The sequence below is a fragment of the Lygodium microphyllum genome, chromosome 23 (assembly GCF_053477565.2).
Source record: "Lygodium microphyllum isolate KBCC chromosome 23, Lygodium_microphyllum_v1.1.10, whole genome shotgun sequence".
NCBI lineage: Eukaryota > Viridiplantae > Streptophyta > Polypodiopsida > Schizaeales > Lygodiaceae > Lygodium > Lygodium microphyllum.
Genome location: NC_141157.1, coordinates 73,599,089 through 73,615,814, shown reverse-complemented (window position 1 = coordinate 73,615,814; position 16,726 = coordinate 73,599,089). Strand labels below are relative to the sequence as shown.

General features: G+C 42.5%; 1 pseudogene; it reads left to right on the top strand.

Annotated features, from left to right (window-relative positions):
- Window positions 1–15,965: 15,965 nt before the first annotated feature.
- Window positions 15,966–16,440, top strand: LOC148016334 (peptidyl-prolyl cis-trans isomerase FKBP62 pseudogene; annotated as a pseudogene).
- The last annotated feature ends 286 nt before the right edge of the window (window positions 16,441–16,726 follow it).

Here is a 16,726-nt window from a genome sequence, read left to right as displayed (position 1 = left end):
AAGGAGTAGTAATGTCATCTTCATCTTCCGTGAAATCAGGCATTTCTTCATGTTCTTCATCTTCCATTGCTCCAAGGTAGTTGATATGGACAGGTGGCTTCTTCGAATGGCAATTTGTTGCTAGATGTCCAGGTTGATGGCATTTATAACATACTATAGGCTTGGCTTTGGTTACGTTATTTGCAATGGCAGGAAGTCTAGGATATTAGGATTTGGCTGTGGAATGGGCTTAGGGTTGTGATTGGTATTGGATGGTAAAGCAGGTGGTTTTGCCCAATTTTTACGGAAAGATGATGAAGGAAAATGACCTTGATTAAATCTTCTAAAATTTGAGTTGAATTGCTTAGATCCATAGTTACCATTGGCTTGGAATTGCTGTGGACGCTTATCTCTTCCTCGCAGCTTGTCTTCAGTGTCATGAGCTAATGAAATTGCATCTTCAAGAGTTGCAGGCTTGAACATATTAACTTCAGCATAGTAATGCCCAAGTAGTCTAGGCATATACTTGCGCTTGTGTGTCGCTTCAGGTACGTCTTCAAGCATGCATAACTGGAGTAATGCGTTCCAAAAGCGCTCGGTGTACTGAGGAATAGGCTCACGATCTCGTTTCTGAAGAAGGTCCCATTGCTTTATGGCTTTTTCATGAAATTGTGGAGGAAGAAAATTCTGCATAAACTTCTTATTGAAATTCTCCTAGATAGTGGGACAATCTATACTTTTATGAACCACGGTCCACCAAAGAGATGCTCTATCCACTAAATGATTAGTGACACACTTGATTTTATCTTTTTCTGCATATGTTTCCTCATGAAAGTAGTCATCAAACTGGCTAATGAATGCAAGAACAGTTTTTCCTTCTCGAGTGCCATTGAAAGTACGGAATTTGAAATTTCTTTTACTTCTCTTTGTTTCCTTGCGGATGGATTGAGCTTCGAGAGTCGTATCGATGGTACGCCGGATAAGATCTTCAGATTGAGGTTCCTCTTTATCGGTAGTCGATCTTTGTAAATTAGCCAATTGAACTTGTAATGCTTGCCTAGCTCGTCGTTCTTCATCCAATTGCATTATAATTAAGTCCAACTTTTGCTCCATCGTAGGTTCAGGTAGATCGCCTTCAGCCATTAAATCATCCATATGTGGTTCCATCATCCTGCAAAACTCAAAAGACCTCTCACTCTCAAAATCAAGTTAGCAGGATGAGCGTAGCTCAAGATTGGGTATACAAGGCTTATATATTTTTGTGTGTGGCTTTCACAATCTTCGTCTTCGACTATTGCGGGATTCGCAATCTTTGAAAAATCTGCGTTTTATCCTTCTGCGTATGCTGAAAATGGTTCAGCAAACCTACGTATGCGAAGAATACCTTCAAATGAACAACTTTGCAGTTCGGAGTTTCTGCGCAGGAACAGCCCTTCTATGAGTTTTGAACAGAAGTCAATTTTGACTTCAGGTGACTTGTCTGACTTGCAGAGTTGCAGACTTATGTGACTTGCAGAGTTCCAAGACTTGCAGAACTTGGTTGATTTATCTGACTTGCAGAACTTGAACTTGGAAGACTTGCAGTACTTGTTGAGTTTGTGAGGCTTATGTGATTTAGAGCTTTGGAGACTTAGCTTGTGGCTTAAAGGGATCAAAAAAGGTGAATTTTTAGGGGGGGGCCGTTTTTTCAGCACGTCGAAAATCACGGGCTCCTCCTCTGTCACACAGTTAGAAGAGGAGGAGGCTGTTGAAACTCTAAAGAGGAAGCTAGAGATTGCCCGTAGAGCCATAAGTCATGGACTCTGTGTCCAACCATAAGGAGCGGGAACCAGCTTGAGCCAATAGGAGCAACAAGAGTATTTGTTAAGGACAGGGGATACAATTCAAGAGGTGGAACTGTTAGGCTTTAAGGAGGGAAAAGGACCATAAGAGCCAATGAGAGAGGAAGAGAATCAGGCATCACCACCAAAAGAGCGGCAATATTTTAAAGTAAGGCAACAAGATGAGAAAAAAGTCTCCCAACCACCCTCTCCAAGATCGGAAGCCCAATGGGAAGTGCCACATGAGGACACAACTACGGAAAGAAAAGAGGAGATCAAAAAAAGAAGGAAGAATATGCTAGAGCAAGCACACATAACACTGAGGGCATGACCCTTAGCAACCCCAGAAGCCCCCATTCTGCAAAGAGAAGAATGCTTTCCAGTCAACTGGAACCTAGAACTTGTAGTATGGGAACAATGGGAGAACAAGTGCAAGCCCTTCAAATTCAATATTCGATACCCATCCACACTAAGCGGGTATTATCCCCTAAAGCGGTGGAGGAAGTGATCAATATGGGCATAAGGCTTGGGAAGTGATGGAGCACAGAAAGAGAGACACATCCAACAAACACTGTGGGGGACAGAGGCACATGACTATTGGGAACACAAGGTCATGGAGGTACCCATGACTGTCAAAGGGTACGAATCATAGCCAAGATGGAGATGAAGAATCTGGGATGAGAATGTAGACACATGGATGTCATTTTTTGCAGCACCCTACCCTACAAAAGAAACAACCCAGTGTGCATGCCATATCCAAGAAGGGTAGGAGTGGACTTTAACCCCAACATCCATGGTCGCTACGACTTCCCTAAAATCTACAATGTAAATGCTACTAATCCTAGAGGAAGCTGTTGTATTCTTCGAAAAGGACCTAGTACCCTCCATCTCCCACTTCCTTAGTGAATTCTCCTCTTGCCCTGACATCCTTTATCACAACCTGTAACTACCTTAGGCTAATTAGGGTTTTGCTTAAGCAACCACCTACCTCTCAAGAGTATTGCCTACCACCCCTATTTTTTGATCTAAATGCCAGCATAGATAACAATGCCATGGCTAGGTTAATGATGTGAGCTGCCCTCCTTCCATCCTTTTGCAGGACCTTATTAGGAGACATGAATGAGAGCTGGTTCACTAAGTGTAGTCATCCATTTTTGGCAACAACTCCTCTGAATATACGCATGAACCTAAAGGACTATATGCAAAATAGGAACTTCCTTAGTAAATCGCTTGAGCCCCCAGCCTCCTCCTCCTCTCACGACCCATAATTTGAGGATTGGTTCCTCGCACACATTTTTATAAAAAAAGAAAGAGATAAAAATAAAAAAAGAGAAAAGGTAAATGAAGGAAAGAACAAGAAAACACAAAAAAAAAGAGAATGAAAAGAGAAAAAAGAAAAACAAGAGAATAAGGGAAAAGAAGATCAAATGGAAAATAGGAAAACGTACCTCACTTGATGAGTGCCACAATCATTACACCTAGAGGTCCTCAAGTTATGCACATCCGGTGGCCTTGCTGGTCGGTCCAACCCCCTAGCCCTTTTTGTTCCCCACTTCACGCTTAGGGCATATCAAGGGCAAGACATACCTAGGGAATTCATGCTCGTATGATTAGACCTGTCTCCCTGAGCTACACCCACCGCACCTCCCCTATACACAAACTGGGTCCTCAAGTATGGGACAACACCCTAGGCTTGCTTGTGGTTTACCCATCTCCTAGTTCCACTAGCATGGACATAATGCACCACATGATAAGGTAGACACAACCCCTAGGCAGTGCACTTTTCTTTTCCTTTTTAGGTAAATATGAATGCAATCAACCACCAACCTCTCAAAGGCCCTTGTCAACCACTCAATATACCCTCAATCTCCAAATCCTCGACCATTCTGACGTGTTTCTTTTCCACGTCAAATCTTTGCAAGAGCCCCATCATCAACTACATGAAAACCCTTCAATCACCAAGCCCTCACCAACAAACAAGTGCCATGGGACTGAAACTCAACTAGGAGGGGGTAATGTTAACCCTGCTGCAAGACAAGGAAAAAGAAAGTAGAAATAAGTCCAAGAAAATTCAGAAATGTGGACCCGATGGAGGAAACAAGAGAAGAAAAGGCAAAAGGCGCAAAGGCAACCTTAAAGAAGGTAAAGGGGAAAGACACATTTTAAAATGCAAAGGTGCCCCAAAATTTTATAAAAGAGGACCAATCTCCCTCATATGCAAATTGTAAAGAGTAGACGGGCATAGGTGAAAAGATAATGTAAATAGAAGGGAATAGGAAAAGAGGACCTTGGCAAGATGTCCGGTCATTTAAAAAGGGGATGGGTGCCCAAAGGGATAAGGGCATGTATAAAAACCAAAAAGTGAATGCAAGATCTCATTCTTGGTGTGTAGCTAAAGTGGCTCTTTTATTCTTTTCTCCTTGCTTTTGCTTGTGCTGTGCTTGTGTTTGAGAGAGGGAGTGAGTGTGTGAGGATGAGGGACTGTGATGGAGAAGCTCTACATCTTCTCCTCTCTTCTTCTCTTATCTTCTCTCCTCTTTTCAAGTGCGCATAGGGCTATGGAGGATGGAGCTTGAAGGTAGAGGATTGAGCTTCCTTGAACTCGCATCTCGGATCGTGGAGCTACCGGAGTGCTTGAGGGAGGATGATACTCAATCAAGCATCAAGGTAAGCTCACTACACTCATTGGATCAAGAGCATGTATGGCTAGGTGAGAGATAGCCATTGGTCGCTTGCTTAAAACACTTGAAACAATAAGCACTCCATGGGTCTTGGTGGTTGAGCGTGCGCTCCCACTTCAACGACAAGCTTTGATACATCAATGTGCACGAATGTTATGTTCCAATCTGGGGCCCATAGTATTGGTGCAATCATGAGAGCCTTTTTTAATTCCTCATAGGCGTATTGGCATTCTTCGATCCACTCAAATACAATCAACAATTTGTAAAGGGCCCTAACAATCAATGCATAGTTCAAAATGAATCACTGATAGTACCCTATGTGTTCTAGGAAGCATTGAGCTCCCTTATAGTTCATGGGTGGTGGTAAATCGGTAATGACTCTAACTTTGGAGAAGTTGGTGGCAATGCCATTCTTAGACACCACGTGCCCTAGGATACATCCATGTGTCACTTAGAACTTGCACTTTAGGGGGTTCAAGGAGAGACTATATAGCCTACACCACTCGACACAAAGTTTTTTTAGGTGTTCCCTCCAACTAGAGTGAATGCATAGATCGTCAACAAACATTTCCAATTCTTGCCTAAGTATGTCTTTGAAGTTGGTACACATGAGGTGTTGAAAGGTAGCAACTGCATTCGTTAGCCCGAATGGCATGACTATACAGGCAAACATGTCCCATTCCATTGCAATTTTATGCCTATGGCCAAGGTGTACCTACACCTGGTTGTAACCTGAGAAGAGGAAACTGTAGGACTCTCTTCCTGCTACTCTCTTGAACATGTGCTCAGTGTAAGGTAGTGGATAGTTATCTCTTTTTGTCACAGCATTGACTTTTCTATAGTTTACACACACTTGAATTTTTCCATTCTTCTTCAAGACAGTCACCATGGGAAATTTCCAGTCCGTGTGCTTGATTTCGTAGATGAATCTGTCTTTTAATAGCTTATCTATCTCCGCCTTGACGGCATGTGCATGCTTCATATTCATTGGGTATGGCCATTGCGTAACGAGTGTTGCATCAGGAGTCATCGGGATGTTATGGGTTATGACTCTCGGATCGAAGGACCAACAGAATGCATCTATGTACTCTCATAAAAGAGCAATGAGATCAACCTCCTCTTGCTCAATCAGATTGTCAACTATGAATACAGGTCGAGGCTTTTCCCCTTTCCCTACCAAGTTGGCTTCCTTGACCTTAGCAAGCCCTTCGATAGATTCATTTGCTTGTCCTTGCCTCTTAGCTCCTAACAAGGTCGCTACCCTATTACCCTTTTCGAACTTTGTGAAGTGCTTAGGAAGGTCCTGGGACTTCTGTTGCTCTTTGACTTCCAATCCCCTTGGCTGCTTCCTCTTGTCCTCCTTCAATTTCTAGCACCTTAGATGGATTGGGAGGTCCCCTTTAATGTGTTTGGCCTTAGGTGGTTGAGGCATTTCTGATTGCTTTCAAAGCTCACTTCTAACTCAGAGTCAAACTCGTAACCTTCGCTAGAAGGAGTTTCCCCTGGTGGTTGCAATTTTGAGTCGATTATGTTCTAAGGAGTGGTGCAGTACTTGGCTGAACTAATCCAACTTGCTCGTGGTCTATCACCCCTAGGTGGTCCAATCAAGTATGGCCACATTCTATTCTAAAGACTCCTCTTTCGATCCTAAGGACATTGGATTTCTGTGGCTTGGAGACTACTCATATCTATTTAAACACTTGGCCATCTATGTCATACTCTATTGTCTCAGCCTCTTTCTCACTTTCCTCATTTGTAGAGTAGCAGTCTTCATACTCATTGTCCGAATTGTTATCTTCTTAGTGCTCATCGTCTTGTAGGCTTCTAGCCTCAACCCTCTTCTCATCCATGTTCAGTGCCCAATTGTACATCAAATTCAAGTTGTGCACTCGTATCCACTGCCACTTTGGCTTATCCATGAGATCCTTGAGGGGTTTGAGATTGGCTATTGGATTACTTGTCAACCCTTTTGTTAAGTATTTAAGGATCCCCTAGAGTTTGAGTTTATTAGACAGAATGTGGAAAGGGATAGGTGCTAGTGGTTGTCTCCTAGGGCTCTTGGCCATCATGCAAAGTGGTATCAATGGCGAGGTCTTACCCTTCAGTAGAGCTGAGATGTTGTGGCCCTATGGGACTGAGTGGCTGTCCTTGTAGCATGCTTATAATCCTCTTCATCATGTGAGAATGACATGTTGATGGTAGCTAGCACATGTATCCAATCCTGCTCATCCTCCCCTCAAGGCAAGGGATATATTTCGTTAGTGGCCCGTAAGAATTCTTAACCTATGAGTCCCCTTTCAAGATAGCAGAGATGGCACCTAGATCGATCAGTGTGGTCTTTCAAGTATCCATAACTCTTGCAGCCTAAGAATATGAGACCTTTGCCACAATCTTCTATCACTCGTGCATTTCGCATCCAGGGTTGGCCTAGTAGAATGTCGTAGTCCACTCCCTTCATGACTATGAAATTCACTGAGAGTGGACTCCCACTATGTTCAAGGGTTAGTTCTTAAGTACTCCAAATGGTTTGACCTTCATTCCATTAGCCAATGTGACAACCTTGTGGTCTCCATGAGCGGTTTACCCCAAGCCTACAAGACTACATGGCTGAGCACACTAACTCGAACTCCCGTATCTACAATTCCCTTTCTTGTAGCATCTCCTAATGCATTGACAAGCAAGACTACCTGCATCTATGTGCCTTCCCAAAAGGCATTTATGTGCAAATACTTGGACATTGAGTTCAAGGTTAATCTTGGTATGTGTGTTACTACGTCATGGTCAGGCAAGTCAGTCACTCCAAGCTCGTCATGTCATTTTATCCACTGCTTCAACCCTTGCCATAGCATTGGGTTCTACCTAAGCAGTTCTCCCAAAGGTAGGGTCACAAGGGTCAATATCAACATCATGAGCAAGTTGCCAACTGCTTGCTTTTCATTAGGCTCTACACTCTTTTGCCAATGATCTTGGGCATTTTGCCCACCTATGACATCTAGGCTCTATCTATGCAGTGTTACATGGGGTGTACATGTGTCTTTTGATTTGAACTGAGTAGGCAAGACTGGTGTGCTCACGCTAGAGAGCTCATCGATCTCATCTTCCATGATGGGTTCTGCCTCCTTTAGGTGCGCTTGGGATTCTCTCACCCACTCCTTGACCTTATCAACCACTTCTAATTGGTGCCTCAGATCGGGATATTATTCTCCAAACTTGGCACTTCCCTTTTCTACTATCTTAGAAACAAATGTCTCTGCTTCTGTTTCTTTGACTTGCTTCCCCTTTGGTAATGTGGTGGCACTATTTGTCTTAAGCGTAATCTTTGTCTCAACCCTCTTTTTCCTTCTTCTATGACTTTTCTTCCCTATCGAAGATGCATCGAGGTTGCTAGGTCATGGTAATGAAATACTAGCTTGCTTAACCTATGCTCGAGTCATGACATTCAACGGAATTGACATGGCTTCCCCATCAAGTGTTTCAACTTCGAACAATCCCAATGGTACAGATGCACAATAGTTGAACTAGTGGAAGGTTTTCGCTTAGGGTGCTCGGCGCACAAGTGTATGATCCCACACTTAAGGCATCTCAAGTCAACCTTATCTCAATTGTCTTGCTTTCTTTTGGGGCATCGTGACGATGAGATGTGTCCTAGGTGACTACAAGTCCAACATACGATGGATTCCTGGTTCTGTCCTCCTAGATCTCTACCTCTTCCCCTACCCAACCCCATCGCTGGTACTAGTCTAAAATCCATCAAGATGGGATTGCCCTCTTTATCATATGAGATGTAAGGGTTTACATATGCTTTGTCCACATTCGGCTCCTCTACATAATGTATCAAAGCATCACTCGATGGATGGGTCATGATGGATCCAAGTGGCCTAGGTATCCCTATGGGCTCAATGTCTATCCTAGGGAATGGCTAGCTTTAAATTGTTGGGTGCTAGAAAAGTTAGTGGAGCCCCCTCCCAAACGGTTGCAATCTATTCCCTAAGTAGGAAGGCTGATTGTATGGCTGTGAGTATGGCAATTGCCTTAGTAATCAACAATGCATTGCATCATGGTCAAACCTACTACAATTGGCACAGGGTTTGGATCTAGGATCCATGCACTTAGTCGGAAGGTGGTTTGCTCCACAATGCATGCATTGCATGTGAGGTCATGCAGGCCTTCTCATCATCTCTTGAAGCTTATCCAACTCTATCTTCATGTCCACCAACTCCTGGCTCTAGTCGATAGTCTTTCCCTTAACAAGGGTGCTCTGATTAGATATTTCACTAACAATCATAGCTCTTTTTGAGCTTCTAGAGATAGTTTTGTCTCGGTTGTGGGTCTCGAGCTCCTCTCCTTGAGTAGGTCATCCACTCATATGGCTTCTTCGAAAACCCTAGCTAGCACATCCCTTTGCAGGGTTGAGTTGCTCACCAAGGCCTTGTAAAGCTCTTCACTTCCGATTCGACTTATGAACACATTGGAGATCCCTCGTTTGCTAGGTCACTCTATGACGGCTAGGATTCTCTTAAAGAGACTCCACACATGGGTGACATATAGCCTCACATATTCTCCTTATCCTTTTGACTAACGTTCATCATCCTAATGACGATGAGGTTGTCAGAGTATCTCACTCAGAGAATCTCTTGATGAAGAGACTCTTGAGGTTATTAAAGTCATTGTGTTCAACATTATCTAGACTAGTCACATCCATCCTTTGTCTCCTAGGCACTGTCCGAAAGCTTGTGCACATTGAGCAAGGTCCATGAGGCTATTAGCCTTGCACACTTGCTCAAACTGCTCCACAAAGCTATATGGGTCATTGTTGGGCTGCCACTTATTGAGTTGCTTGGCAACCACATGTATCTTGGTCTGGCTCCTAGAATTTGGGGTGATTCCTAGTCCTGCTAGCAACAAAGTTTCCAAGGCTGCTCCACTCTACTCTGCAACTATGTTGTCTAAGAGTCGCTTCATAAGAAGCTCACTCAATGTAAGATAGGCTTCTAGTGTTGTCTCTCTCTCAACATTTGGTCCTATCCTATTTTAGTTGATGAATGCTAAAACGCGTTGGACTCTACACATTTCTATGTCTTGCCTTTGCTTTTGAGCTCATTGCTTTTGGTGATAGGCAGATATGCTTAGCACCGCTTTCCTTGCCAACCCTCCTCTAGATTGGCTACGATGTCATGACCTGGTCTATCATGATGCTTCATTTTGGTTTGCGGGTCATAGTGGGTCATCAGTTTACTAGATGTCCACTGAGATTTCTCCCAAGTCAAGCTCGTCATTTTTCGGTTTGGTGCTTGCTCCTAACATATTTCTACTTTCTTGGGCAACTAGGGTATCAATTTGATTGGTCAAGTTAGGTAGAGTTGTGTCCCTAATTGTGCATGTTGCTCTTTCTCCCTAAGCAGCTTGACGATTCAAGTCTCTCAGTATTCGATGATTGGTGTCCTTGGCCACTATTCGATGCTTGGGGTCTCCTTATAGTGGGCTCATTCAGCTTATCTTATCTTACACAAATTCCTTGTTATTTAAAACAATCCTCAATGTTACAAGCACTCAGATGCTAGTGATGTGCTCCTCAAAGTGTCATGTGTGGAATCAGGCTTTCAGCTTTTCTGGTGTGCATCAAATGTTCACTCTTTTTTTTTTAATGATGGAAAGACGCAATCGGACTTTGTATTTTTTTTTTGTATGCCTATTTGTAAATTTGTATCACTTTTTAATTAAATAAATAGGGGTTTTTAAAAATAGAGTGTGATCAAGGAAAGTGTAGTTTCAATGGACTTTTGTTTTGTTTTTTTCATTAGGTGTCTTGTCAAATATGGCATGGGTATACTATTGTGTATTACCAAGTTTTGTATATTTTATATGATTCTCTCTTTTTCTTTTTAAAAAACTCAATGTATAAGGTTTTGTAGTATTTTTAAATGTCACAATAGGTTTTTCTTATTTATTTTTTCTATTTTATTATTAAAAATGTATATTTAACATGATTTTTCTACTTAGAATTTGATTTGAGTTTTTTTTTTTTGGTTGGCATATGAACATTCGTGTCGTGGCATAGTCAAGACCACAGCACGTTCCATATGTGAACAATAGTTCAAAAAACATGGTAATGAGCAAAAATGGAAACAATACATGAAAAACAACTCACAAGAATCTCAAGCCACCACATAACCCATCACACACGAATCCGACAAATGTGCAAAAAATGACTACAACACCCCACATGTGAACAACATGCATGAGCATGGTGAGGGAGGAGTGGAAGTTGCTACGAGTTAATGGTTGCTTAGGAGATGATGTGTTTTTTCTTTTGATTTTCAAGGTGGAAAGAGGGGGCTTGGGGGAGGGTGGCTTTGAAAAGTGGATTGAGGGGTGGGGGGGTTGTGGAAAGTAGTTTTTTGGGGAATGGTTTTGGATAACGTGGTTTAGGAGGAGAAGGTGGTATTTGGATAAGGTGGGTTAGGAGGAGGTGACAGGTGGAAATGAGGGAGGACAAGGGGGGTAGATGGTGGAAGAGGGGGAGGAGGGGAGAGATAGGACAATGAAGGGTGGCTAGGGCAGAGGGCAATCAATTGGCAAGGTGGTGCACTGGCTAAGGGGTGACATGGTCAATTGCAAGGAGTGGCAATGCTACAACAACAAAGTTGGAGGTATGCAAGATGAATAGCACCCATGGTGGCATGGCATGGCACTGAAACAATGGATAGGTTAGGAGATAAGATGGCAGCAGTGCAGGCAACAAATAAGAGTGGTGGTTGCTTGAGATGGCAATAGTTGATGGTGAGCAAGGCATGGCGATGAGCACTAGAATGGCGATGGCACAAGTGATGTCAATAGTGACGATAGCAAGGGTGGTGCTACCCAAGGTTGTAGTAGGTGGCAGAGGAGGAGGAAGAGGGTAGGTAGAGGAAAGGAAGAAGGGAGGAGGAAAATGGAAGAAAAGAAGATGGAGGAGGAGGAAGAAGAACAAGAACAAGAAGGAGAAGGGCAATGGGAGAAAAAGGATGAGGAAGAAGAAGAAGGAAGGAAAGAGAAGCAAAAAAATGGAGGAAGGAGAAGGTGGCCCATGGCAGGGAGGGGGGAACCAATGCATGATCGGGAAGGGTTTTCTTTATTTAGATTTTGATTTGTTTTCCTCTTTATTTTTAAATTTGAAATGGAACATGAACATAAGTACCTCCCCCTCCTGACTCATCCCATTAATGAGCTAGCACTAGGTGTCAGAGAGAGAACTAGGGAGAGAGAAAGAGGAGAGAGAAAGACTGCAGAGGAGAGAGAAAGACTGCAGGAAGAGAGAGAAATAGAGTGACGAGGAGAGAGAAAGACTAGAATTGGAGAGAGAAAGACAGGAAAGATGAAGAAGCCATGGAAGCTTGGAGCAAGAAGGGAGAGAAAGATTGTAATTGTATTGATATGTCAAAAAGATCTGGAAAATTACAACTTATCTCCTTATATACCAATGTCAGTGTGACATGGCATATTATCAACATTTTAACTATTTCCAACTTCTTACAATCCATCCCTTCCCAAAAGTTTTTTGTCCTCAAAAACAAACCTAGAAACAAGCTAAAAAGGAGATGGATAAAACAGAGTACTACTCTGTACAGCATTACAAGGGATAAAGGAAAATATTACCTAATACTCAATAGTAGTACTAATCTATACAGGAGGTCAAAATCATCCTGTAGCCTCCCGGATCAAAAGGAAAAGTTGTATCTTTGCCATGCATAGGATCAACTTTCATAAGATCGAAATCAAATACTCCTGGAAACACGATCATCATGATAGTACTCACTAATAAAGTCTCCATTGCATGATGGTCTTCCAAGTCCACACGCTGTCCATAATCTGCCTTCTTGAACTGAACTTCTTGTTGTTGAACTTCTTGTTGTGGACTCATACCAGAATGGTCTTCAACAAGATGTTCTTCATCATCTTCAACACGATGTTCTTCATCATTTACATCATAATATTCGAATAGCAAGATTATTTTGGCAGACCTTGCACTACATGTGGCTTGGTGGTTACAAAATAGTGGCTTAGCACAACGATAGCATAAGCCCGCAGCATGCAGTTCCCGTATTGTATCACTAGTAAGGTGTCTAACACGTTTAGATTTAGATAGCAATTTACACACCTGTTCATCACCATTAGTCAGCTCTATGATATTTTTGACATGCTGCTCATAGTCATCTTGCTGCTCATGCATAACAGATGGCTGTCCATGCTCATCATGTACAACAGATGGCTGTCCATGCTCATCATGTACAACAGATGGCTGTCCATACTCATAACCATATTGCTCATGCTGTCCATACTGCATATGGTGATAATAGTCCTGCTGCACATCAGAGGGACAATTAGGTTGAGCATATGCAGTTGTTTCCACTGCAGTTTGCTGCTCACATTCATAAGCATGTTGCCTTTGATCATTGATCCCACTGTATTGGTCATAATCACTTGCTTGCTGTTGATCAAAGCTAGAAGTGTACTGATAAGCATAACCATTTCTGTTACATCCATAAGAACTATGTTGCTGAAGAGATGGATGCTCATAAACATAAGCATGTTGACCATAATAACCATTCTGCTGCCAAGGTTCAATGGAATGATACTCTGCATTATGATATGGTACATCATATTTATAAGCATTAACATGCTGTCCAGATGTACTTGCATACTGGTCATATTCATTTGCATATTGTTGCTGTTCATATTCATAAGATGCATGTGGATCATAGTGTGTACCATCAGCATATAAATGCTGTCCATAAGCATGAACATTTGATTCAGGTCCTGCTGTTTTTCCCATAGGAGCAATACACTGTTGAATCGAAACTACAAGTTTGTCAATATTAGCTTTTGTTTGAAGCTGATCTTGTACAAGTTTGTCCATTTTAGCCTGTGTTTGAAGCCAACCTTGTCCAATTTTGTCCATTTTAGCCTGTGTTTGAAGCCAACCTTGTCCAAGTTTGTCCATTTTAGCATGTATTTGAAGCCAACGTTGTTCACTAGAGCTGGAGCTATTGTTCTTAGTTACTGCCATTGCAGTCAAGTTGAAGAGATATGCTGTTCCTTGAAAAATAGAAGTCCAAATAAGGTGTATGATAGCTTGACTCGAAGGTTAGGATGTCTAGTATCAAGTAGAAATCCTGGTTTGAATTTAGGAGTAGCAATACCCCTCTCTGTTTAAGAATTTCCAGAACTGTCCACAGTAAACTGCTAGTGAACTGCCAGTACCAAATAGGCTCTAACTCAAGAAATATATGTCCAAAAGAGACGTTTGATGGCTCCACTCGAAGCTTATGATAACTAGTATCACTTCCAGTTGTTCCTTTGTCGTTAGAATGATGCTACTAATTTCTGTAGCAACTTTTTCCAAATCTGTCCCTGTTTGGACTGCACCCTGTTTAGCACTGTAATGCCCCTATTTTGCCTCGTAATCATTACCTTTCATCTAGGGAAAGTTGTAAGGCACTTAAAATCAGTAAGAACACTGACTAGACATGCACAAACCCTGCAAATACATCCTTGATACATCCAAGAAGTGCTCTACAAATAGCCCAACTGATCCTTACTACATACTCTCAACCATTTGATCAAGCAGAACCCATAAGCATTGAGAACTCCAATAGTTGCTTCAAAATAGAGCTAACCAAGAAACAAACTCCAATATAGCTTGAGTTGGTTGTCTTCTATGGCATAAAACAGAATGCAGATTGTGCTGGGTATGCATTCGCACTTTCAATCGTGTGACAAAGCTTCCTTCTGAGTTTGTGCCTGGTATTTTAACTACCCTAACAGGCATGTCCAAAGTATCACATTTTGAAGAGAATTGTGCAATCATTAAATGTCCAGCAACAACTCGTGGTTGAGCACCCCAGAAATCTTGTCCTATTTTCTGACAGCAGCAACAGCAACAACATCAACAGGCACAACAATGCAACTACAACATTCTGGTGCTATCATGCAGGAGGGGCCTACTATACAGCAACCTGTTCAGCACCAGCAACAGCAGCCAATCTCACAATCAGTACAACTCCAGCAGCCTCAGCCACACCAATCTCTCTGCAACAGTTGCCACATCCACATCCACAACAATCACATGCCCAGCAACTTCAACATCTACAGGCACAGCCTCAGTCACATCAGCTTCAACAGCACCAGCAGCACCAACAGAGTGATGAAGAGGACGAAGAAGATATCGATTTCAATCCACTGTCACCCAGTAGTACAAGAGCACTCTTGAAATTTCTGCAACATGGAGTTCCTCCTGTTTTTCAGTTACTCCAGCATTACCAAGCCTTTTCTTACTTCAAAATCCTGAGCTACACATGCTTGCTGCTTGACATGAATTATATCTGTCCCAAATGCTTTTGGAAACTCTACATTTTCAAGCTGTGATCTTTCAGTATCTTCTGATCCATCCTGAAGACATGTCTTCTGGAAGAATTCTGCAATAAGCTCTTCTATAGCTCCCTTTCTAGTTCAATGCAAGGTGATCTTGAGTATACTCAGTCCATTAGTACAAGTCATTCTGAACTTCTGTCAAGCATTTCTTCTGCAACTGTAGCTCCTAATGTAAGCCTGAACTCAAGGCCAGCAAGGATGTGTTTATGTCTTGAATCTGAAATTGGAAAAGTCTGCTACGCTAGCATCACTTACATTCCGAGCAACAATCTGTCATCCAATAATGTATCTCCTCTTGATGGGCACAACATGAGTTGACACGGGTGGGAAGCTTAAGAGTCACTTAGATTGTTGTAGGCATGGAGAAGCCTCAAAAGGTTCATGAATAGCATCCTTAGATAGAAGCTCTATGTCATCGATGGAGTGCAGGTCCAATACTTCACTGCAGAGTGAGGATTTCTCCTGAAGGCCTGCTCCTGTCGATTGTTGGGAACTCCGGAGAAGACTACACCTACACCCTCGACACTAACAGTGAAGCCTTCTCATTGCGCCTCCAAAGCTCCTGCCGCTTCACGGAGTGCCTTTGCTATATCTTCCATGTGCCGGTGCATCAGGAAGTGGACGCACTGCAGTAGATGCAACATCAGTTCACGTATTGCAGGAGACGGATCCTGCATCTGGAATGCGACCCTCCTGTAATCCATGGAGATGTTAAACCGAGTAATGTGCTGCTAGATCAGAAATTTTCTGCATACATTGCCGAATTCGGACTTTGATAAAACTGGTATGTCTAGATTTGGAAGCTCTTCCATCTCCCAGCAGCAGGACTCCTTCCAATTCCCTGCAGCATCATCTGTAGTACCAGCGGCTGGCCCCATCAACCGCAACCCCAGCTACAAGAATGTGCAAACATCTACCATGTTATCTGATCATGATCGGTGCCAGAAATCCTCCAGCAGCGATGAATCCATGGGCCCACCCGAAAACAGTACCATGACTAACACCACTGCCATCAAATACAAAGCTCAAGTACGATGGACATGAAGCTGTACCTTCCAATGCAACGTTGTTGATTGAGATGGAACTAGTATCTTGGAAATCTGTTGAGACTGTGACAGATGACAAAAATAGTTGTGAAAAAGGTCCTTAAACCTGGGGAAGGATACAAAAAGCCTAATGATGGATCTCATGCACAGATTAGATATGTTGCCAAGCTTGCTGATGGAACAGTTTTTGAAAAGCAAGGTCACGGTGACTCTGGACTCTTTGAGTTTGTTACAGATGAAGAGCAAGTAATTTTAGGTTTGGACAAGGCTGTGGCCACCATGCATAAAGGGAAAATAGCACTTGTCACAATACCTCCTGAGTATGGTTTTGGCAATTTAGAAATAAAGAGAGAGCTTGGAGTTGTTCCACCTAATTCTACCCTTACCTATGAAGTTGAATTGGTCAATTTCAAAAAGGAGAAGGAATCATGGGATATGGACACACCTGAAAAACTTGAAGCTACTAGAAAGAAGAAAGAAGGAGTGCAACAAAGCACGGGCTAGGATATTCTGCAACATGAAGCTAACAGGCAGAGTTATGGAGGACAATGGGACTACTGATGTTCTTACTATCTCTAAGTCAGGAGACAAGATCACTGCAGATAATCTGTCTGAATTGTTAATCAGGAGCGCTTCTGTCTCGAATGGTGAAGGTAAAGGAAGGACAGATGATGAAGCCTAAGCAATGATCTGAACAGGAACTTCTCTCATCTGAGTGATTCTACGGATGTGAATATGCTTTTGGAAGATCTGATGAAGTTGAAAGAAGGAGACCCGGGAGGTGACAGCA